This window comes from Protopterus annectens, chromosome 3.part1 (assembly GCF_019279795.1).
Source record: "Protopterus annectens isolate FY-2018-M chromosome 3.part1, PAN1.0, whole genome shotgun sequence".
Lineage (NCBI taxonomy): Eukaryota > Metazoa > Chordata > Ceratodontiformes > Protopteridae > Protopterus > Protopterus annectens.
In genome coordinates, this window is record NC_056732.1 from 431,856,406 (window position 1) to 431,881,560 (window position 25,155).

Here is a 25,155-nt window from a genome sequence, read left to right on the forward strand (position 1 = left end):
ACAATGATATGCCATAATAGGTTCTGACTGCACGGCAGTGAAATGGTTATTTGGGGCACATCATGCTACGAGTGCTCCTGTTGCACATGCATTGAGTACTGGTTTGCACAGCATACCAACACAGACATAATTTGATTCAGTTCTGGAACTGTGTGTGTGTACTACACAATGGAAAATGTTTCCTTGCTAATGAATCACTGATACTGTACTGATCACTGTTGTGTGAATGGTAACATGTATAACTCTTTTACAACATTCTAACTTAATCAAAAGCTTGTTGGCCTAGGTGTATGATTTTTGCTTTGGCTGCAAGTGTTCCTGGTTTCAAATCTTGGGCAAGCCTAGTGTTTTTTTACCGGACCAGGTATATGCAGCAATTAGAGTGACCTCAGAAGATCCTTACAAAAAAGAATACAAGCCATAACAAACCTGCCTTAAGCAGAGTGCCTTAAAGCACTTTCCTTCTACTCAGTCTCCTATAGATGGTTGAGGGGGATATATGCCTGGCTTACAAGGCATCTGCAAACCCCTCACTTACAAATCTCCTGCATATTCATAAGTCAAACAGTGCAAGAAATGCAAGGTCTAAGAACCTGAATTTTGCATGTGACTTAAACAGAACATGCTGAAGAGACAGATATGTATCCCATTGACTGTCCCTCCTACAGCACAGGCTTCCTATCCATGTAAAGCTGAGTTTGTCTATTACCAATTTTAGCTCAATGTAGACCAGTGTATGGGGAAATAGGAAATTTAAACCGGGCCTGGCACCCATGTCCCTTATGGAAAGAGGTAGCTTATAAATGCCTGGCCATCAATGTCCTATCTGGGCACAGGACATCATTACTTTTTTGGGAAAACTTGGCTAGGCTTAAAAAGTCCCCCCAGGTCATTAGCCTAGTAACAACCTATGAATCTAAGAATATATGAATCAGATTGTTTATATTATATTCATAACTCCTTTCTTACTGTGCACATTGATTTTAGTCATTTGTTAATCGTGAATGTTGAGTGTTACCATTTAGCATTTACATGACTATGCAACACTTGCTTGTCTATTACATGTTTATTAGTGATAAACCCCTTTTCTATGGGTGCCACTGACATATATTTGCAAAACCGTGTCCATTCCTGATGTACATAACATTACAGCTGTAAGGTCCATTTGGTCTGGTGTATACATGCTGTGGTGGAGAATACAGTAGTGGTGTTGGTTTGCATACATAAATTCCCTATACATGCATCTCATATGCAATATGTACAGTCTATGCATTCATCCCATAATGTATCTTCTGTCCTTGCTAACTGTTATCTCGACTCAGCATTTTATCACATTTTAACTCGCCTTCTTTCGTTGCAGCTTTATATCCTTATCACATCCTTTGTTATCATGTCCATTTTTATTTATGTGCATAACTCAGGTATTATCATTGACATTAACTATAATTATACCAATATGGTGGGATTCATATAAAAAATGTTTCTTTCACACCAGCACAATTGCCTCTAGGATATGAGTACACTTTATCCATTTTCTGTTCCCTAGATTCAAATTTAACCAGCACACACACACACACACACACACACACACACACACACACACACACACACACACACACACAAAGATTTAGAGTTCATAATGTATAGACATATACATACGTGTTATAACAAATCTACCTGAATAATCACAGTGATTAAGTCTGTAATTCCTAGAAACCCTTATATGTTGCCTCAATACATATCCATTGTGGCACAGAACTCCGTTGTGCCATATGTCACTTTTTGCTCAGCTTTAAGTAAATTTACAGTCTGACCTTTCCTTTGTTCAGTAGTCCCTGCTCAAAATCATTGAGATTAGCATTAGTCCGATGGCATCTTTAATCAAAGGTAATATTGTTTGTGTTTCCATAATGCAGGAAAATATTCTACCTATTATAAACCATATCATTCAAATTTAACCAGCATCTGTGAAAAGTTTACATTTGTACTCATTAGTCGATGTTCCTGCAGTTTTTCTTTTTTGTTTTGTCAAGTGGGAAGGTTTGTCCAAAGTGTAATTTCTTTAGGTTGACTAGAGTCTCTAAGAGTCAGGGGTGAGTTTATGAAAGGATTTTTCACATATAGTGAAAGAGAACTGTGGTGTGGTTAATCTGAATGAGGTATTGGATTGGCAGACACCAAGAGCTTGTTAGAGACAGGAGGGCAGAACTTTCGGTAAGGGTGTTACGAAAATAGTTATTCCTAACTGAGATAGGAAGTCAGTCAGCCTTTTGAATGGAAACTCATGTTCATTAGTATTGTCTAAATGAATAAATCTGAACAATTTGTTTTTCTGTGGTTTGAAGTAATATAGTGCTGTGAAATTGTAGAGGAGTAGTGATAGGTGGTGTGTATTCCAGTCTAGGGAATAATATGTTACTGGCAACAACCCAACAATCTTCTATAAGAAGAAAATTATATTGGCTATTTTAAACTGTTGCAGAATTTAATGGTACCCCAGGATTCAATAAAATCAATGTAGAGTCTGTGTAGAGCCTACATGGAAAGCACTCATGTACATGGCCATGTCTGCCTCTCAGCAGTGTGCCATGCACATTAATCATGGTGTGCTGCTGTGGGAGAGCATAGTAACAGGGATATTGACTCCATGTAGACAGAAGTGTAGAGGCTGGTCAGGTGTTATGTACATGATGAGGCTACCTGTAATGTTCTGTGCTGCTGTTGAAATGTGCTGTGTATTATTAGTTTGTTTTAAAATGCATGCATTTTTTTGTTATTTTTTACTTTTTATTTATTTATTTAATGTCTGTTTGTGTGGCATGGCATGGAGTGCAACAATGCCAAGCCATGCTTTACATAGACAGCTGACACCTGTCAGACATCTAAAAATAGAAACGGGATGTAATTAATTATGATTTTTTTTTTTGCTTTTTTTTTAATGTCTGTTTGAGTGACGTGGCTCAGAGTGCAGCAATGTGCCTACACATGCACAATAGACAGTTGCCAGACATCTAAAAATAAAAAACTGTATGTAATATCTGTACTTACCACACTCATGGTGCAACCTAGCCAGGCACCTGGCATGGGACTGATTATTGCAAGTCATCTCAGCTATAACTGTTGGGAGAGAAGCATGCTGTTATTTATACTAGTTATGAACACATTCAGCTTGCATTTTGGCAAAACAGTGGAGAAAAATATTTACATATTTGTGGGGCATGCCCAGCCCTAGCCTGTTGGACTCAGATGTCCAATGTTCCCCTCTTTCTCTACTTCAGGTCTTCATACTGGTGACAACACTACTCACCAGTGTGGGGAATACCAGTAGCACAGCTAAGTTCCCTATGAGGAGCCCAACAAAAACCCTGGACTCCTGCACACCCCATCTCTGCACCCGAAAGTGTGCACCCTCTCCAACACCACCTGACATATCAGCAGATAAGCAGACTCCAACAAATATTTCAGAATTCCTGCCTATTGGCCTTAATATAGGCTGATTTTCCACCCTTACACATCATTAAGCACTTGGGCCTCAGACCAGTTGTTTTACATTGAGGTTTGTGTTCTGCACTGTTGTGGCAGGACAGGTAGCTTACATCTTTCTAAATTGGGAATTGCTGATTGAAGGCTCATTGTCTGTTATTCTAAAAGTGTATTAGTTCTGGTTTAAGCACTTGGGCTTCAGGCCAGTTATTTTACATTAAGAAGGTTTGTGGTTGGCACTCTTGTGGGAGGAAAGGTTAGATTCTGCCCTTCTGAGCTGGGAATTTCTGGTTAAAGGATTATTGTGCCTGCTTATTTGAACTGTTTCTTTCTGAAATTGGTGCGCCTTGTTTGCTATAGCATAGACTAGATTCCGGCATGCTGAATCTAGCTTTGTTTGTATAACTTGAGCACTAATCCAGGCCATCTTTTTTGGGAAGGTTCCCCTGCACCCTAGTGGCAGGAGTGTGCAGTTAGACCTTGTCTGATCGAAGACTGCTGGAACAGAGCTCAGTTTTGAGCTTTTTTCTGGTTAATTGTGTAATTTGTTTAAATCAGTTTGCTTGTTTTCTATTGTTATATAAAAAATGCTCTTTATTCATCTGCTTTTACTGTATTTGTGTTTCTTCCTACTTTATTGCATTTATTCTGCTGAATTTATTACTGCTTGTTAGTGGCCTTATTAAATTGTAACTGTTATTCTAAGCCTTTGGTTGAAGCACTTGGGCTTCAGACCAGTTGTTTTACATTAAGAAGGTTTGTGGTCTGCACTGTTGTGGCAGGACATGTAGCTTACATCCTTCTAAGTTGGGAGTTGCTGACTGAAGGCTTAGTGTCTGTTATTCTACGAGTGTATTAGTTCTGGTTTAAGCACATGGGCTTCGGGACAGTTATTTTACATAAAGGTGTGGCCTCCACTCTTGTGGGAGAAGAGGGTAGATTCTGCCCTTCTGAGCTGGGCATTTCTGGTTAAAGGCTTATTGTGCCTGCTTATTTGAACTGTTTCTTTCGGAAACTGGTACACCTTGTTTGCTGTAGCATAGACTAAATTCAAACCTGCTGAATCTAGCTTTGTTTGTATAACTTGAGCACTAATCTAGACCATCTTTTTTTTGGAGAAGGTTTGCCTGCACCTTAGTGGCAGGAGTGTGCAGTTAGAACTCGTCTGATCGAAGACTGCTGGAACGGGGCTCAGTTTTTAGCTTTTTATTGGTTAATTTGTTTAAATCAGTTGCTCATTTGCTACTGTTATATTAAAAAAATACACTTTATGCATCGCTAGGGTTAAACTATTCCTGGCGCCATAAATTCTGCTCTTCAAATTTTCCTTTAGAACTAGCCAGTTTTTTAGTTTTAGCATTCAGATCTCTTTCTTTGGGTTCAGCACTTGTTCAGAACTCATTGTAAGCACTAAATAAGCTACACATTACTACAGCACTCAACTTTCCTCACTTAATAAATAAGCACTTATCCAGGCATGTCTAAGGGTCAGCTCCCAGTGTTTTCTCCTGTCTAACTGATAAATCTGGACATCTTGGGGCAATGCAGCAATTGCCTCATGTACAAAGACGACCCTCTCCTCCTACCACCCAATACTACAACCTGTAAGAGATGCACTTATATAGCCAAACTGGAAGCAAAGCTATCTTCACCCAAGACTGGACTAGACAGTCAAGAGGAGAAGGCAAACACTTGCACCACACCACACTCATCACATAGCCCTTCAAAACCTACACCACCAAAACACACACATAGCAACACAAAACACACACCTACATTCTCGGAGGCTCTCAATAAAAATCTGCTCAAACAACAGAGACCTCCAAAGCAGAAATGCATGCAACCTCCACCCCCAACACAACCCAAATGACACATAGCCCACAAACTCAGTGTGCCACGCAACCACAGCCCATAAGGCATAACAACTTACCCAACACTCTAGTCATAGGTGACTCTATAGTCAGGCACACTGATATTCCACTCACCAGGATAACCAAGGAGAAAGTTACTGTCAACTGCTTGTTGGGTGCCAGGATCCGCCACATAATGCACACACTCAGGTTACTCAACAACAAATACAAATATGACTCTGTCATTGTCCATGTTGGTGTGAATGACCTGAGATGTACCTCCCTGGACTACATGAAAAGAGACATGGAGGAGCTCTCTGATCTTGTAGCCCAGGCAGGTATGACCCTAGCCCTGAGTAGCATCCGGCCATCACCCAGAATGATACCACAGTACAAGGACAAAATGATTGACTTCAACAATTGGCTAAGCTTCTGGTGTCATTCTAAGGGGATCCAATATCTGTCTGCCTGGGATGACATGATCGACAGATCACAATGCTTTGCCAGAGATGGCCTGCACCTGTCACCCTTGGCATTCCGGATACTGGCTATGGCTCTTGCTACCCCTATAGTGCCTTTTTAAGGCAAGGTTCACATAACAAATTCACTACCATAACAGGTACAATCAAGCAAAATCTGAGGGTAATGCTACTCAGTGCTAGAAGTCTAAACCTCCACATGCATTCACTCGAAGCACTTCTTAAAATGGAGAACATCGACATCGGCGCAGTGATAGAGACCTGATTCAAGGCTACAGAGAGCACACCTGAATTACCAGGCTATAATTTATACCACACCTTTCGGCCACCTAACCGGGACCGAAACACTAAAGGTGGAGGCGTGTCAATATTCATTAAGGATATTCACATCTCCAGGATAGTTGCTCAGCATAATGCATCAGAGATTATCCAAGTGCAACTAACTCTGGGCAAGGCCACAATCCAAATTGTAACTTGCTACAGATCCCCCCCATGCCCCAGGATTCTCACTCCTCATTCCTTGATACAGTGAAAAATATTAGGGTACAACCCAACACCCTAATAATGGGTGATTTCAACTACCCCACCATTAACTAGGAAAACTACTCATGTACCAACTCTTTTGCTCAATGTTTTCTGGAATTCATAAATTCCAACACCTTGGATCAACTTATCCACACCCCCACCAGGGGCAGCAATATCCCAGACCTGGTCATTACCAACATGAACCACCGGTGTTCCATACCAGATGTCAATTTCTTGTTGGTCAGATCTGACCACAAGCTAATCAGCCTAGACATTCACATACCACCCCCAACCCCCATTACGGAAACCACTAAAACATTTTTCTCCATAGCCAACTTCACGCTTCTTAAGACAGATGTGGCAAACTTCACGACACCCATGCAGACAGACAATAGAGGTACAACTGCTGAATCCTACACAAATGCACTTTATAAGCACTTACACGAGAGCATGGATCATGCTATCCCTAACAGAATCAAGATGCTATCCTCCAAAAAAGGAAGTCAATCTGGTGGTCCCCTGCCATAAACAAACTCTACAACAGAAGAAACTGTTGCAAAAAAAGAGTAAAATCCCATGACTGGAAGAACTCCCTAGTCAGCCTCGGTAAGAAGCTGAGATCCCTCATAAAATCCTGCAAAGTTAGTTATGAAAACAAAATCGGCACTGATTCTAAAGACAACCACAAAGCATTCTATAGCTATGTCAAGAATCTCAATGGCAACACTCAGATCTACTTTGAGTTACAGCACAATGGCACTAAATATACAGAACCAACTGATATTGCAAACATCCTGGCAGATAGGTTCAGTGTAAACTCCACCCCCCCCCCTCACACCCTAAAGGGCCCATCTGTATACTGGAAGAAATCAAAGTTCCTGTAATCACAGCTGCACAGGGAAAAAAACACACTCTTCAAAGCCAAGAACACAGCATCCATAGGAGCTGACAACATCCCAGGCTGCGTTCTACATGAACTACAGAATGAACTGGCACCCCACCTAAGCACCATGTTCAGTCATAGCATCAACTCAGACTTTGTGCCCAGTGAATGGTGCACAGCGACGGTTATCCCACTCCACAAAGGGGGAGCCACCACAGACCCTGGGAACTACCGCCTCATTAGCCTAACAAGCCTGGTTTGCAAGGCCATGGAATGTATCATCATGGAACATATAAACAAAGACACTGGTAATTTCAAAACTCTGGACCCCACCCAGTTCGGGTTTGTAAAAGGCAGATCATGTCTCCTAAACTTGATTGACTTCTTTGAAGCAGTCACCAAAGCCGTAGACATGGGTAAGGTGGTTCACACATCCTATCTAGATCTCTTAAGGGTTTTGACATCATCCCCCACTCTGGAATTATAGATAAACTCACTAAACTAGTTATAAATCCCTATGTCACTAGATGGATTGTCAGCTGGCTCACTCACAGAACCCACACTGTGAAAGTAGCAGACTTCAAATCCAATTTCAGACCAGTGACAAGTAGAGTACCACAGGGTTCAGTCCTGAGTCCTCTCCTGTTTGGAATCTACTTTTCTGAAGTACAGGCTAACACAGAAGGTCTTTGGCTAACAAAGTTCACAGATCACTGCAAACTAGGAGCCATAATTGAAACTCCTAACGATGTGGACATCCTACAAAAGGGCCTCACTGAGACAGATGCCTAGTGTCAAAGCCATGGCCTCAAGCTCAATGCCAAAAAGTGCAGTGTCATCCCCTTTGATAAAAACTCTTTACCCATGAGCTATCACATAGGTGGTAGTCTACTTAACACCGAAAGTGTGATAAGAGACCTTGGGACACAGGTGGACAATAGTCTCTCATTGAATAATCACATCGCCACAGTAGTCAGGAAATCCTTCTATGTGGCACACCTCATCACAAAAAGGTTTCTCATCCAGGAAAAAAGAGGTCATTGTTCCCCTCTACTCTCACTCATTAGACCCATTATAGAGTACAAAGCCCCTTTTGGTATGTATCTCACAAGACATCTACAGCAACTGGAAAGGCCACAGAAATACCTCACAAAGAGTATTACTGGCCTCAAACAGATGCCCTATGCAGACCATCTCAAAAAACTCCAGCTTTACTCCATCACATATCGCCTACTCAGAGGTGATCTCTGCCTAACATACAAAGCTATGTCAAACCCAGAGCTGTTGGACATGCTCCACTTAAAGAAATCCCAATCCCTCCGAGCTACACACTCTAGGGACCTAAACTTGTCACCACAATAAACAGAACATGCTGGAGAGATAGATTCCAGTCCCAGAGACTTCCCATACTCTGGAACAAACTACCTATCTATATCAAACAAAGCTCCTCATTAGCACTCTTCAAGAAAAATCTTGATGATTGTATGGGAAACAGGAAATTCACCCCGCGGATAACCTCTGTGGCTCTGCTCGACAGGGACACAGGAAAATAATTTTCTTGGGTGACAAAAGCCAGGGTACCTTTTTGGCTAGGCTTGTATAGGCCCTAGGCCCGATAGCCTAGTACCTACCTATGAACCTTTGAACCTATGAACCGGACTTAATATTTGCAGCATGGCTGTATTTATTGCATGTGTCTTCTACTGTCACTGCAAGTCAAGTGTAAAACTGTAAGTAGCTCTACAATGCAAAAGGAATGTCCTGTAAAATGTTTTTTTTCAACTAATAGTATATTTCAAGGTTGTCTCCACGCCAATTACAGTCACACAATGCTCTCATTTTCTTCCACTCCAGGAGCAAAAGGTATATGGCTTAGGTAGTCCACTGTATGAGTAGATAGTGTGTACAGATTTCACAGAGAATTATCAGCAACACCAATAAAGTGTTAAGCAGCATTGTGGTTTCCTAAATAAATCTCTCTTAATAATATGGCTGTATTCATTGTATGTGTGTTCTACTGTCACTGCAATCAAGTGTAAAACTGTAATAGCTCTACAATGCAAAAGGAATGTTCTTTAAAATGTCTTTCTCTACTAATAGTATGGTTCAAGGTTGCCTCCAAGCCAACGTAAGTCAAATAATGCTCACATTTTATTCCACTCCAGGAACAAAAGGTATATGGCTGAGGTAGCCCACTTTATGAGTAGACAGTGTGTGCAGATTTCACAGATAATCACCAGCAATACCAATAAAGTGTTAAGCGGCATTGTCGTTTTCTAAATAAATCTGTCTTAATATTTGCAATAGGGCTGTAGTCACTGCATGTCTGTTCTAAGTTGCTGCAGTCAATTGTTATATTATTTGCAGATGTCCACTGCAGTCACAGCTATTGGGTTCTACACCCATGCCTGCCAACTAAGGTATGATGACTATTTAATTTACTTAATGTACACAAACATGCCTCTCAACTGCCACGATTGTTTGTAATGTAATTACAGCTGCCTAATCTGTTCTATGATTACTATAAAAATGATTACCTGGAATGCTATATATTTTCAAATCCATTTACATAACACATTGGTCGTTATGCAAGTCCACATTATATGAAACTGTTCTGTATAGTTGTGTACCTGCATTTGTTACTGCTTGGCCCATACTGTCCCATGCTATGAGCCTGAGAGTTATATATGTGCTACATCAGCTATAGAAGAATTGCAGTCACTGTACTCACAACTGGCACTGCACACCTGTAGAAGTTTGTAGTTGTACTCTGTGTAGTAATATTACCTGTGAAGCAACTAATGGTATGTTTTTCTCTCTCTTCCCACCCCTTATGTTCTTTAATTTTTTATTGTTATTCATTATTATGATTAATATTAACATATTTTGTTACACTAACTGTTTTACTGGCCTTATGGTTTAATTCATACTGGTTTGCAGTTAACATACTTACTGTTATGTTATTTAATGTTCTGTTACACATAATATACCTTAATATGTATTTGGATTATTAAATATTATGTTCCATTCTGCTAATACTAACATTGGCTTGATTAATATTAACTTTAACTTATCGTCATAACTACTGTACTACAGTGCATCAAAGTCGACCAGCTCCTTGTGACCCGCTGACCTTGTCTCCTCTGGCCGTGGCATCGGGTCTTAGCATGTCTGGAACCCAGCCTGGTTGTGCACCCTCTGCTGCCCCTCCACTACCTGTGGTGTTGGTTAGTACCACTCCACAGGATGGGGCCAGGACCCTCTCTGGGAGTGGTGGTGGAGGGGGAGTTGTCACTTGTGATGAACTTCTGGGTTTGGTGCATCGGGTTGTCTTCTGTGGATATGGACAATGGCTGTGCCAGATGGAGAGCATGCTAGGCACCCTGATGGGGCAGGTTCGCCTAGAAGCCCAGCCTCCACCACTGCCACCCACGGGGCAGTGATGGAACAGTGTCGACAGTCCCATGGGTGGGGATGTGATTCATGCTGTTACCTTGTGGAGGCACATTGGATATATTCCACAACACCTCCCCATCCATGGTGTTTGCGCCCTTCTTGTGTCACACACCACCCCTGTCTTCTGTCTTGTCTGTCTTGTCTGTCTGCAAAAGCTTCCTCACCTACCCAACTCTACCTCCCCCAGATGTACCTATGTCCCTCCCCCAACATTCTACTCTCATCTTAAAAAAATAAATAAAAAATAAGCACCTGTCCCAAAAAAAAAAAAAAAAAGAAAATTGTCCCATACCTAGCTCTCTATTTCACACACGTGCCCACTGGTCACACAGAATTTGGCCCAATTGGCTTAACAACACAATTGTGTTGTCTTCACCCCTCTCTCTGGGGGTTGGAGTCCAAAGTCATCTACAAATTCTGTCAAAGTTGTTGCTGTACAAGAAATGGATAGCTATGTTTCTTTCCTATACCCTTCCTACACATACCTACCTGCCTTTCACTATGTTTTCCCTGCCTGACCCCATTCACCACTTTCCTATCTCCCCATTTTTCTTTTCTTTATATTTTTTTTTAGTTTAATGTGTCACGCAGCTTTGCTAAGCTTAGCTAAATGGAGCTATATTGATATATGTATTTTAAATAATAAACATGTACAAAATAACACCTGTCCCCTACTTTGAACCCACAGCCATCACACTTGCAGGGTACTCCATTAACCTGCCATGCCACACAGCTGTTAATTGAAACAGGTAGTTTAAGCAAAACAAAGTAATTGCAGTTTAAATGTGTTTCAGCGGAGCCACGCATCATGCCACATCATGCAAACTTGCTTAAAGATAAATGGAAAAACTGGGATTGCACCATGGAGTCTGGTGCAAGAGTACACCACTACTAGAATGCCAAACGCACAAGAATAGATGTAAGTGAGGTCTCTAACAGCAGGTAAATGTCCCCTTTTATCAGCAACATTTACAAGTACACCTGCTAAGTAATAACTGGCAAAATACATGTACATGTACAACAGGGACCTTAGTGCAGAAATACATCCATATAAAGCCATGCACATAATGATGGCTGTAAAAAAAGTATGTCATAGCCTGTACGTGTGTACTTATATCTTGCAAATACACCTGTTGTAACAATGACTCAGTAGTCTGTTAAATATCTTGCAAGCAGTACATTTTGCCACACACAGTCCTGTGTTCGAATCCAGTGGTGTATAGTATTTAAATAACATTATTGTGAAGCCACTAATTAATCACTGAGTAATGCACTCTTCATCCATACAATGCATTACAAATTAAATGTCTGCTTGTCACTGATGGAAGTCACAGGCCTGCAGATGGGAACATGGAACACACTTCACATATCCCTATAGCAAAACTATAAGTGCATAAAGTGTCACATCATACATTAATATGCATTCACAGAGGATTTTAACTCAGGTAAAGCAAATGAGGCCCACAGCTATCAGAGTGCAGTACACAGTCCTTTCAAACTCACAGTGCAGATTAGCACAGCTGCACAACTAACATACACATATGAAGCCCCTCCTTGTAACAAGGACTGCCACCATACATGTTCATAATGAGTACCAGACTATAACACGTAGCTGACAGTTGCCCAGAAGGTGGACATAATGTTATATTTATCTCCTATGTTGCTCAAGGCCATAACAAACATGTAGCCTAGTACTCTGTTAATGATACTGTTGCCTAACATACTTACCTTAAACACATGCCTAATTGGAGTGGAATGACTACCCTCACTCTGGCTGTGCCTCTACTATAAGGCTGAGACAGTTGCCAGAGTAACTCTTTCAGCATGTTGTCCTCCAAAGTGTACACAGCAGCTGCAGCCTTTACCACACACACCTATATGTAACAATAGCTTCTACAGACCTACCCTCTGCGATGACATAGTCTCCTCATCCCAGTAAAGTCCAGCACAACATATAAGAAAGGGCTGATAATCTACACGAAGGCCTTATATCTTGTACAGTGGTTGCATGTCATTGGCTGTTGATACTGCAAATCAGCTGTGTTGCCTGGAATTAGCATTTCAGAACCACAGATTGGTTAAGAGGCAATCGTCTGATAATCAGAAGCATGTTAAAAGGCAAGCATGCTGGCTATGGGGAACCATTTGGTATGAGACTTACTGCACACAGAACACGCATTTGCAAAAACCTAAATATCACCACATATCAACAGAGGAGTTTTGCATTCCAGCAGGTATGTAACCTTTTTGTTTACAACAGGATGCAGATGTGTGAATATTCTTACAGGGAATAGTGGTTACAGCATTAAGCCTTTCTTAGAACCACAATAATGACATGTTATTGATATCCAGATTGGTTACACCTACAGAAGACATACAACACATAAAGGGTGGAATGCTTTTTGTCAATGTGGCACACTGGTCTCTTGGGACTGTCCCTTTGTAGTGGTTATAATAGCATACTGTTATTTGTTTGGCACTGTTGTTTTGACATATTATCAGGGGGTTGCCCTTAGGGAACACACTACAATGGACATCAGTGTTGGGTGTATAATCATACAGCAGCATCTGTCATAGCACACATAGGAATAGCTGACTATCTCTAGTATCTTAGTTCTAGCCACGCACTTAGTTATGACATGTCTGAGCAAGCAGTGGATACTGCCAGCCATTCTATCCTTGCTGTATCTCTACATAGTATGCTTCCACGTATGTGAGCCTGACATGTGTTCCCATTCTATTGTCTTTAGGATGCATGTATCCAAGACATCGTGCACCTTTCATGGATGCAGAGAATGACACCATGAACTCCTACAGTCCACGGGAAGGCAAAACAGGAAACAGCGAGGAGCATTGTGTGCTAACATTGTCTGTGATGTGAATGCTACAGGTAATCAGAGCTGGACATATGAGCAGGTTTGACACCATGCAATGGACATGATCAATGCTGCATTCAGAAGAGGGGCAGATGTAGCCAGGGACTGTGGCATCACTGGTGGAGGCCCTGCAGTGGAACACCAACTCTCAGCCACTGAGGAATTGAGGAATCCCTGGGAAACCTAGGCCCACCTGACAGCTGCCAGGCGTCCATCACACTGTACATTGTGGATGTGAGTGCCACAGTTTACATGGCAGAGGAGCATGCAGGTAAGCTTATTTTGTTCACCATTGCAATACTGTAGCATTCAGGGTGTGCATACTCTTTGTGGGTGTCAGGTCTGTGTTTTTTGTTAGGGGGAAGGGTTTAACTGCAGTTTGACTCTCCTGCTCCGATGTTGACCGATATAATAATTAACATAGTAGCTACTGTAAATGTGAGATATATTCATGTATTACCTTGTTGTGGTGCAACATGCAGTGATACTTACATTACCTCTCCCTCTACTTTACACAGGTCCATCAGATATTGGACAAGGGTGTGGTCCTGCTCCTGGTAAGCACAACACCTTTTTGTTATAGATATAGGTTTACAGCAATGCAATCCCTAAAGTGTTATCCCAGGCCTGCTGCCTGGAGTACTGTACTGTCAGCATGATTGCCAACTGCATAGATATTTTATGACTGCACACATGTGACAGTCATATGTATGCCTTGTAGGTGTCACCACATTTATAGATATGACAGTATTGTCAGGATATTGTAGATTGCCATATGTGTCAACTGTGCAGAGTCTTCACAAATGTCAAAAGTGTACCTCATTTTGCTGATGAGATTGCTGTATACAGAGCTTTTATTTACAACTAACTACAGCTGTTTGTGGGGATAGTAATGTCCTGCAAAGCATAACAGTGCAAGTATTAAAGTCCTGCTTTTTCCTCTCCTATCACAGGTGTTCCCTATATAACCTGATGTCAGTGTCTCTTCAGACTCTGATGATAATGGTAGCCTCAGGGAGGCACAGGTGGGGGTTTCAGGGGCTGAATATGTCCCAGAGGTTGACATCACTCTTCTGCCCTCATTGTCACCATACACAGTCAGTATGCCTACACATACCCAGTCCCCAGAGGCCACAGATAGTGGACAGGCAGAGACTGGGGACATTGAATAGGAAATTGTGGCAACTATGGGTCCAGTTAGTGTAGACACTGGCCATAGCAAGACAGCTGGCAAGGTTTCATGCAGGTGAATTGATGGGGTGCTCGTAGGAGGCCTGCTGTCCTTCCACCTCCTGTTGCAGGTGTCACATCATGGTTCACTCGGCTTATGTTTTGGGCCATCATGGAGGCACAGGCATGTTCTGAAAAGAACTCCAGGTGTATACTCAGGGTTATGGATGCAGCACAGTCTGACATCTGTGACTGCCTCCACCGCATTGGTGATACCCTGGATCAGTTCACTAATGCAGTGAACAGAAGGTGGGCTGAGACATTGTCTGTCTTGGAACTCAAAGTGTCTGTGCTGAAATATGTGGTTGGAGTTGAACCTCAGCCTTGTGGATGTAGGTCAGCAACCCCATCTGCTGAGAGTCCACATGGCCATGCACAATCATGGTCTTGTAGTGGCAATACATCCAGCACTACAGAGGGGAGTGTGAGGTCCACACCAAGACATGGCAGGCCATGGTCTCATGGTCCTGGGCATTCCCATGGGGGACACAGTCCCAGCAGACAGCAATCACTGTCAGGTACTAGCACTGCTTCTGACCTTGGGCATGGAGGGGCCAGTTGAACTCCTGGTAGAGCCCACTACCATGTTCAGGCCCAGAGACAGTGAACTGTCAACTCTACCATGCAAGGTTCAAAGCTGTCCAACATACACATGTGTAGGGCTAGCACTGAGCTTGACTGTGTACACCCACACACTCACACACCACTGTCAAATGCAGGTCACATACAGACACACATGGCACAATTCCATGGTCCACCTTGCCTGCTTCACTTCCTGACTCACACACATGCTATCAGCCTAGGCCTCCTGCAACCCACACAACACCCTGCGCAAGTGATGATACCTGTGCCACATCCCTGTCATTCACATTACCGATGCAGGGAAATGAAGCTATGTATCTGATGCCAGGGTGACTATATAAATTAACATGTACTTGAGTAAAGCATTGTGTAGCCATGCCACTTGTAGTGGTTACTGACAGATACTGTATGCTGACATTTGTAATGAGTACGTCACATAATTTCATGTGCTTTATGTTGTATGATGTTGTAATGGCTGTATACAATGATACATGTGTCATGGTGCTGTTTCTGTTTCTGTTTCAGGATTCTTTTTGGCACACCTATGGACATACAGCAGCAAGACAGCCATAGACATCACAACACAGGATAGACTGCCTGCACAGATGAAATATGCCCTCAGCAAGGTACAGCACTATAGTTGCAGGCTCCATAAGTCCATATGTGTGTAACAGGCAAACAAGGCCAATGATATCATGCAGTGTACTCATAGGTTCATAGGTTCATAGGTTGGTACTAGGCTATCGGCCCTAGGGCCTATACAAGCCTAGCCATAACAATTCCATTGATATTTCTTCCCACAATATTTATTTCTCTGGACCCCTGTCTAGCAGGGCGACTGACATAATCCCTGGGGTGAATTTCCTATCTCCCATCCAATCATCAAGGTTCCTTTTGAAGAGGGCCAAGGAGGTGCTCTGCTTGACATGTATGGGCAGTCTATTCCAGAGTATGGGGAGTCTCTGGGTCAGGAACCTATCCCTCCAGCATGTTTTGTTCATGTGATGACAAGATTTAGATCCCTGGAGCATGTGGCTCTGGGGGATTGGGATTTCTTTAAGTGGAGCATGTCCACCAGCTCAGGGTTTGATATGGCCTTTTATGTTAAGCAGAGATCACCTCTGAGTAGACGATATGCCACAGAGTATAGCTGGAGTTTTTTTAGATGGTCAGCATATGGCATCTGCTTTAGGCCTGTGATTCTTTTAGTGAGGTATTTCTGTGGTCTTTCCAGCTGTTGCAGATGTTTTGTGAGGTACATACCAAACGGGGCATTATACTCTATAATGGGTCTAATGAGGGATGAGTACAGTAGGAAAATGACCTCCTTTTTTCTAGATGAAAAGCCCTTAGTGATAAGGTGTGCCACATAGAAGTTTTTCCTGACTGTTGCGGAGATGTGGTTATCGAAAGTGAGACCACTGTACACCTGTGTCCCTAAGTCTCTTATCACACTTTCATTGTTTAGTGTACTGCCACCTATGTGGTAATTCATGAGTACATGTTTTTTCCAAAGGGGATAACTATACATTTCTTGGCATTAAGCTTGAGCCCATGGCTCTGGCACCAGGCATCTGTTTCTGTAAGGCCCTTTTGTAGAATATCCACCTCATTTGGGGATTCAATAATGGCTCCCAGTTTGCAGTCATCTGCAAACTTTGTTAGCCAGAGTCCCCTAGTGTTGGCCTGTACTTCAGAGAAGTAGATGCCAAACAAGAGTGGTCCCAGGACTAAACCCTGAGGTACTCCACCTGTCACTTGTCTGGAGCTGGATTTGGAGTCGGCTACGTTTACAGTCTGGGTTCTGTCAGTAAGCCAGTTGACAACCCTTCGAGTGATGCAGGGATTTATGCCCAGCTTAGTAAGTTTATCTATGATTCCAGAGTGGGGGATGGTGCCAAAGGCCTTTGCGAGGTCCAGATAGGCTGTGTGGACCACCTTACTCTCGTCCACAGCTCTGGAGACTGATTTGAAGAAGTCAGTCAGGATCAGGAGACAAGATCGGCCCTTCACAAATCCAAACTGGTGGGGTCCAGTGTTTGAAGGTTGCCAATGTCTTTGTTTATAAGTTCCATGATAATGCGCTCCATGTCCTTACAGATCAGGCTTATCAGACTGATGCGACGGTAGTTCCTGGGATCCAAGGCGGATCCCCCCTTGTGGAGTGGGATAACTGTAGCTGTGCACCACTCAGTGGGCATGAAGCCTGAGGTGAGGCTATGATTAAACATGACACTTAGGTGAGGTGCCAGTTCATTTTGTAGTTCATGTAGTACACAGGCTGGGATGACATCTGGTCCCATGGATGCTGTATTCCTAGCTTTGGAGAGTGCGGTTTCTACCTGTGTGGCCGTGATTACCAGAATTTGGTAATCTTTTGGTATTGAGATGGGCACTTTAGGGGGTGAGAGGGGGGTGAAGTTGGCACTAAATTGATCTGCCAAGATATTGGCAATATCCTTGGGATCAGTATATTTAATGCCATTCTGTTGTAACTCAGAGCAGATCTGAGCATTGCCATTAAGATTCTGGACATAACTATAGAATGCCTTGTGGTTGTCTTTGGAATCTTTGGCAATTTTATTTTCGTAACTAGCTTTTGAGGAATTTATGAGGGATCTCAGCTTCTTACTGAGGCTGGTGAGGGAGTTTTTTGCATCTTGGGATTTTCCTCTTTTCTGCAACAGTTTCTTCCTTCTGTTGTATAGTTTGTTTATAGCAGGGGACCACCAGATTGGCTTCCTTTTTTTGGAGGAGAACATCTTGGTTCTATTTAGGATGGCACGATTCATGCATGAGTGGATGTGCTCGTACAGTGCCTTTGTGTAGGATTCTGCAGTCGAACTTTCAGATCCTCTCTGCATGGGTGTCATGAAGTTTGTCACTTCTGACTTAAGTAGCATGAAGTTGGCTTTGGAGAAGTTTTTTAAGGAGGTTTCCTTACTTGGGGGGGGGGGATGTGGATGTCAAGGGTGATTTGCTTATGGTCAGACCTGACCGATGAGGGGGTGACCACTGGTGTGGAGCATCTATCTCCCATGTTGGTAATGACCAGGTCTATGATATTGAAGCCCCTGGTGGGACAATGGATTAGTTGATCCAGGGTATTGTAATTTATGAATTCCAAGAACCATTGGGAAAAGTAGTTGCTACCCGAGTAGTTTTCCCAGTTAATGGCAGGGTAGTTGAAATCACCCAGTATTAGGGTGTTCGGTTGTATCTTAATATTTTATAGTATGTTTAGAAAGGTGTAGTGAGAATCTTGGGGCATGGTGGGGGATCTGTAGCAAGGTACAATTTGGATTGCAGTCTTACCTAGTGTTGGTTGCACCTGGAGAATTTCAGATGCATTGTGTTGGGCAACTAGCCTGAAGGTGTGAATATCCTTGGTGAATATGGACACTCCTCCACCTTTAGTGTTTCGGTCTTGGTTTTGTGGCCAAAACTTGTGGTAAGAGTTGTAGCCTAGTATTGCAGGGGTGGTCTCTGGAGCCTTGAACCAGGTCTCAGTTACTGCACAGATATTGATGTTCTCCATTTTTAGGAGTGCCTCAAGAGAGTGCATTTTGAGGTTTATACTTCTAGCATTGGGTATCATTACCTTCAGATTTTGCATGCTTGTATCTATTACGGTGGTGGTTTTGTCCTTTGAACCTTGCCTAAAAAGGCACTATAGGCACTATTCATCCCTAATCTGTGAAAAGGTCTGATACCCTTGATAAGTGTCAATAGGGTGTTGGGAGCTATCACATCTACAAGCTGTGGGGCTGAGGATGACCCATCTTCACATTTCCTGTGTCCAGAACAGACATTTGTCTGACAACAGCTATGATTGTTGTGTTCTGCATCCCATGGTGTAACCTGAACATGATGTGTCACAGCAGATGTGTGCTTCACATGCATGGGGGGCCTGTTACATATATGGTGTACTGTCTGTGTGACATACCTGTCTCTCCAACATGTATTATTTATACCCCAGTGGAGGTGTAGGTGTGTAGGTTGGGTAAGACATGTGCTAGTCCTGTCATGGGTGCACAGTTGATCTCACACTTCCCTGTATGACAGCCATACACATCCCCTAAAAAGCATTTATGAGACAGACTACACATGTACGGTCATGACACAGACACCATAAGACATGTTATCTGCAGTGTGTATTGCAGTAGCATGGAACCTGTGTGTCAGCTACATTTGTAGTATATGCCTGTGTAGTGACATAGCAAGGATGCCATTGTACACAATGATAGGTGTAATGAGTGCCACCTTCAATATAGCAATGACAGTCTGGGAGTTACATCACAGACCCATCTGTTTCTGATATATAACATTGAATGCATCCCCACATCTCATCGGCCATTGAAAGTCAATGCCTACTTTTCTCCCTGTGTCCATACGTCCATGAGTAATGGCTCAACTGTGTGTGGTGTGCAGACACTACTTTATTTCCCTGGGGTAGATTACTTTCCAAAGGATAGTTTTAAGCAGTCATTGCCATTTAGTATTTGTCAGTGACTCAGACTGCAACTGAATGTGTGTCACAGGCTATCCTGGTTAACTGTTGGTTCTGTGTGGGATTCAATGACAGCTCCTGATTTGCAATCACCTACTAATGTAACCAGTCAGAGAGCACTGACAGTGGCTGTGACTGCAGAGAGGGAATGGCTAGAAGGAGAATGCCATCAATGATGTCTGGGGAAATCCACTGATAATTGGCATCATTGCAGCTTAGGTCTCCCAAAACTATCTTCCCAGATATGACTGTCAGACACTTGCCTACCCACCAGCTGACATAACACTCAGTAGATAACCTACACAGTACCAGCAAGCCCTGCCAGCCTAATATTGTCAATCGCCTTGTCAGGTCATGGTAGGTAGAGTGAGTGATATTCCTGTCATCCATTGCACAGTGTAACACTCAGTGGGGTCCACCAGTTAGACTCAGTAGGCATAATGTGGCCATGAGCATAACAAATAGTGTGTATTCCAGTGTCAGTAGGTGTATGACAGTGTTACAGCTCGTATCCATGCTAATTCCTTTCATGGCATTTTATGTCACATGACTCAGAGATCTGGGGACACTGCTTGGCACTACATGCTAGTTGTCCTTTGTGCAACTAAGTATTGCAGTTGCTTCCAGCATGTTCCAAGAAGAGAATCATCCAAGATGTGTGTACAGAGCTCAGACAAACATGTTAGGGATGTGTAATATGTATACCATTTGAAGGTAAGGTGGGGGCTTTACACAGGTATTCTGCAGTTGGACACTAACCAGGCAGTGTGTAGTGAAAGGACACAATTGCCTTGTGAAGACTGTGGAAAGCAGGAGAGTCCACAGAATTGCCTGTACCTGGCAAGTACTAATGCTGGTCTCACCGACACCACTCTCACATAGGATACCATGTCCCAATAAGTCGTCTGTCATCACATGCAAAACGGTGCTACAAAGCCCATGATGACAAGCAGGACACAGTCTGTTTTTTCATCCGCATAGCTGTCCCATGTCATGATAGACTCTGTAGGCTTCACATACCCTTTTCCAAGTAGATGCCTTGATTAGCAACCTGGGCAATCAGTTGGCTTTTCCATGTGTTATGCCATCTGTTCCAGGGTTAGTGGTATGTCACTAGGGCACTAACAAGAGGGGGATTAGTAGCACTGATGTAGAACCACAATATAATGTATGTCCATTGATGTAGATGTCCAGTCTTGCTGTAATAATCAGCACACTGGCGGTGAACCATCATAGGTGACACTTTCACAGCACTTCATGCATCCTGGCCTTCAACAGATTACTGGTGCATATTTGCATGACATGGCTGTTAGGCCTTTGGCCAATGTGTGTTCACTTGCCACATGTCCTAGACATGCCATACTGTAGAGTTATGCACCCAACGCAAATGTCTGTGTTCCCACATCATACCACACAACAACCAGTGTACTGCCTAGTTGCTCGACAGGCATTGTATGTTTGCCAGGCTAACATAATGTCAGCAAAGTTGAACAAGTCTGCTATGCATGCACGACCATCCACATCTTCACTGCAAGGTGTGCCTACAAACATTGTGTATCAGGCTGTCAACCCAAAGGGTGTGGCAGCATGACCCTACCTTTGCAGGACCTGTTGTTGAGGTGTTGGGAGTGTCCCCACTCCTCTAATCCTATGACACATGCAACGTGTGACAAATGTGACTGCATTTCAAACCTTGCTGTCATGGTGTCTCCAACACCAGTCATTACATATGGCAATGATCATTATGCCAACATGCACAGCTCACAACCTGCACCACCTACATCCACATCACACACACCTGCATGTCTGCAGCTCCTTACTAGCCACATCCTGCCTCTGGAGTGCACAGTATACATAATACTGCATGCACCATTCTCTCACTGGACAAACACCTGAGGCAAAACACAGAATCACACCTCCTAGTCAGAGGTGATTACATTGTTTGACACATTGATGTTTGTGTCAAGTGGCTACATATGGGACAGGTCACAGATTGCTGCCTGTGGATAGAAACAATAGGCCTTACTACACATTGCTGCAAATCAAGGGATATCAGTGAACATAATGTTGACATCATAGTTACAGCAGGTGTCTAAGTCTAGGGACATACATCACTTGTCTGTATGCAGGCACCTAACTGTACTTAGCCACTCTGTGTTTCTAGTGGGTATATGCATACCTTCAGGCCACAGTTGACACTCAACTGGGATGATGGCTCCATACACACGTAAATTGATAGAAGTCAATACTTGCTTTAGCATGTGGTATAATTGTCAGGGGATCTACTACATGTCTGCCTGGGATGCCTTGCTCAGCAGACATCAGTGCTTAACCAGTGATGGTATTCATTTCTCACCCCTGAGATTTGCAGTAATGGCCACGGCTACTGACTACCCCACAATGCATCTTAGATGCACTGCTCAGGGAAAAGTTGGCAATAAGAACACCATCTTTATACAGCATCATGGTTATGCTGCTACACGGTGGGTATGGCAACACTGAACCCCACTTTGTGTAATGTGTCCCCGCCCTGGATTATGCAGACATGTGTGCAGTCAAGGACATCTGGTTCAAGGCTGTGGCTAGCACAATGACCATACCAGACTACATGTTCATCTACATCTTTACACCTCAAAATGACAGAGTTCAAGGTAATGCAGGTAGTGTATACATACTCATTAAGGACAGATGGACATACAGATTTTGTGAAACACTGTGATCTCCCAGAGACAATGCTGGTGCCATACTATACTGGAAGGGCACATAATCAAGCAATAGCTGGCTATAGGAGCAGCTCCATGTATCCAGACACCCATTCTTCGTATTTGTATATACATGTGTCTATCAAGATATATCATTACACCATGTTGTGGGGTGGCATTAAGTGAACACTGGCTGTGTTGCTTAGTCGTGCTGCAGCTCACTTGTCAAAGGTTAGTCTACATCCTTAACTACAATGTCCTAGTGCAGTATTGTGACATCCCCCTGAAGAAACCAAAATATTTTAACATGTGTTTACCAATATGGTTGACCACTGCAGCCCCCAATTTGAGATCCTCCCTGGTGGGATCTGACCACACATCAGTATCATTACAACTACCAGCATTAACCCCCCCCCCTTGCAGACAATACAGACATGTATTTCACCAAAGCCATTTATTAGCTCCTGTGGGATGGCTTACATAGCTTGACTGCACTTCCCCCTCTGATGGGATAGTATGTATGCAAAGCTGTACACCCATACATTATGGCGGCAGCATTACAACTGAATGAACTCAGCTGTACCTGACAGCTGTAACACAGGTTCCTTATGGCACAGTAGACCTTCCTGGTGGACAACTGCCATTATCAGGCTGTACAATAGGAGATGGACATTGCTGTGTGACAGTTGGGGTGAGGGTGCCCCCCCCAAAATGGTGACACATGCTTCTCAGCTACAACACACCCATAGTGTTGTGATGTTGTGTACACACAGTAAGTGACAAAATCAGCCACTCACACAAAGTGGAACCACAACAAACAATGTAGTTACATGTGTAACCTCAAAGCACAGGCCCAGATTGTTGGTGAACTCATATGTAATGATGTCACATAGAATGGGTCTGTAGCCATAGCTTACCTGTAGTCCCACATGTTCTGCATCAACTTTACTCTCCTGTCCCCACCACATGTGACACACGACATTCTAACAACCTGTCCTATAACCTCTATATGTAGAGAGCTGGTCATAAATGGCCTCTCTATGGAGGATACACAACATCTATTGGACATGCTAACATCCAATGTGTCATGGATTTCTAACATCATTGGGAACACCTTGCAATCATACTGAAACCAGTGTCTGAACCCCAGTTGACTGGACAATGGCAACTGTTATACCCTTGTACAGAGGTGGTGCATGCACTGACCACCAGAACTATAGACCTCTTTGTCTGAGTATCCATATCTGTATGCCTTTAGGGGTGATCATCATGGAGCTGTTCAGCACACATATTTGTGTTCTGCACATTGTTGACTGTACACAATTTGGATGTCTGACAGGGGGATCATGACTGTTAAATGTGATGGACATTTCTGAGTCAGTCACCAAGGACCTGGGTGAGGGGACATCAGGGCATGCAACCCCCTGGACTGAGCAAAGCTGTCTGACTATATCCCCCAATCAGGCATCATTTACAAAGCAGCCACTTAGGCATCCATAGTGGTATCATTGTAGTGGTCACTTAGTGGCCCATTGAAGGAACACATACTCAACATAGGGACATCCGCCTCCAATAGCTGCTGATGCCTGCAAAGTGTGAGTACTCATGGAGTCTGTGGGTTATGTCAATATCCTACAAGATGGTAGTGATGAACAAATTCCTGTTGACATAGTAATGGTCATAAACGTCATGAAAATATATATGTAGTATCACTTCCATCAGTAACACCTATGTCTCTGGTAAGTAGGACATCAGTTGTAACATGTGTTATACATACTCAGGAGTGAAAGAATAGAGCACACGGACCTGGCCATACAGATTTACACCTAATGTGCCCAAGATCACCATGTGTCCCTAGTGGTATGATGTGAATCATGTGCCATGGTTGAGGCACTGTCACCTGTAATTGACATACTCATAACCTCTATGTACTCTTCCCCCAGTTTGCCAATATCAGAGTATAATGGTCATTTGATATGAACCTTTCCTAGCAGTACTGGCACTTGCACACAACAGTTTGGTGCCTCACAAGGGAACTTCACATCTTCAGCATGTGTTCAATGGGGTTGTCTGAAATGAATGTCATTGTAGCCTGTGATATACAGACTACTCAGAGGTGATCTCTGCCTTGCATATGGGGCAATGTGTGACCGTGTTTGATTGTAAATGCTGCATATCTGTAGGTGGCATAGTAAATGGATTAATCACTGTAAGGACATTAACCTAATATGTGATGTTAATAATACAGGCTGATGGGAGAGATTTGTCTAGCAGACTTCAACCCACCTTTACAAGACAGGTCTGGCTAATGGCAAGCGTTTCATCTCAGTGCACCTCAGGGCATGCCATCTGTATGACTGGCTGGGTTTCAGCCTGTGTTCCTCTTGGACTGGGACAATATATGCTGATCATGCAAATAAGGGTACACAGTTGTCTATGATTGTGCTGGCTGTATGGCCGTTATGCTAGTGAAGTTCAAATGTCCTAAGGTTCCATAAGCTGATGTAAATTGCTCTAACAGCCACACACACAAACATGGATACATTGAGGATAACACCAGTTCCAATTACTGCTTATAG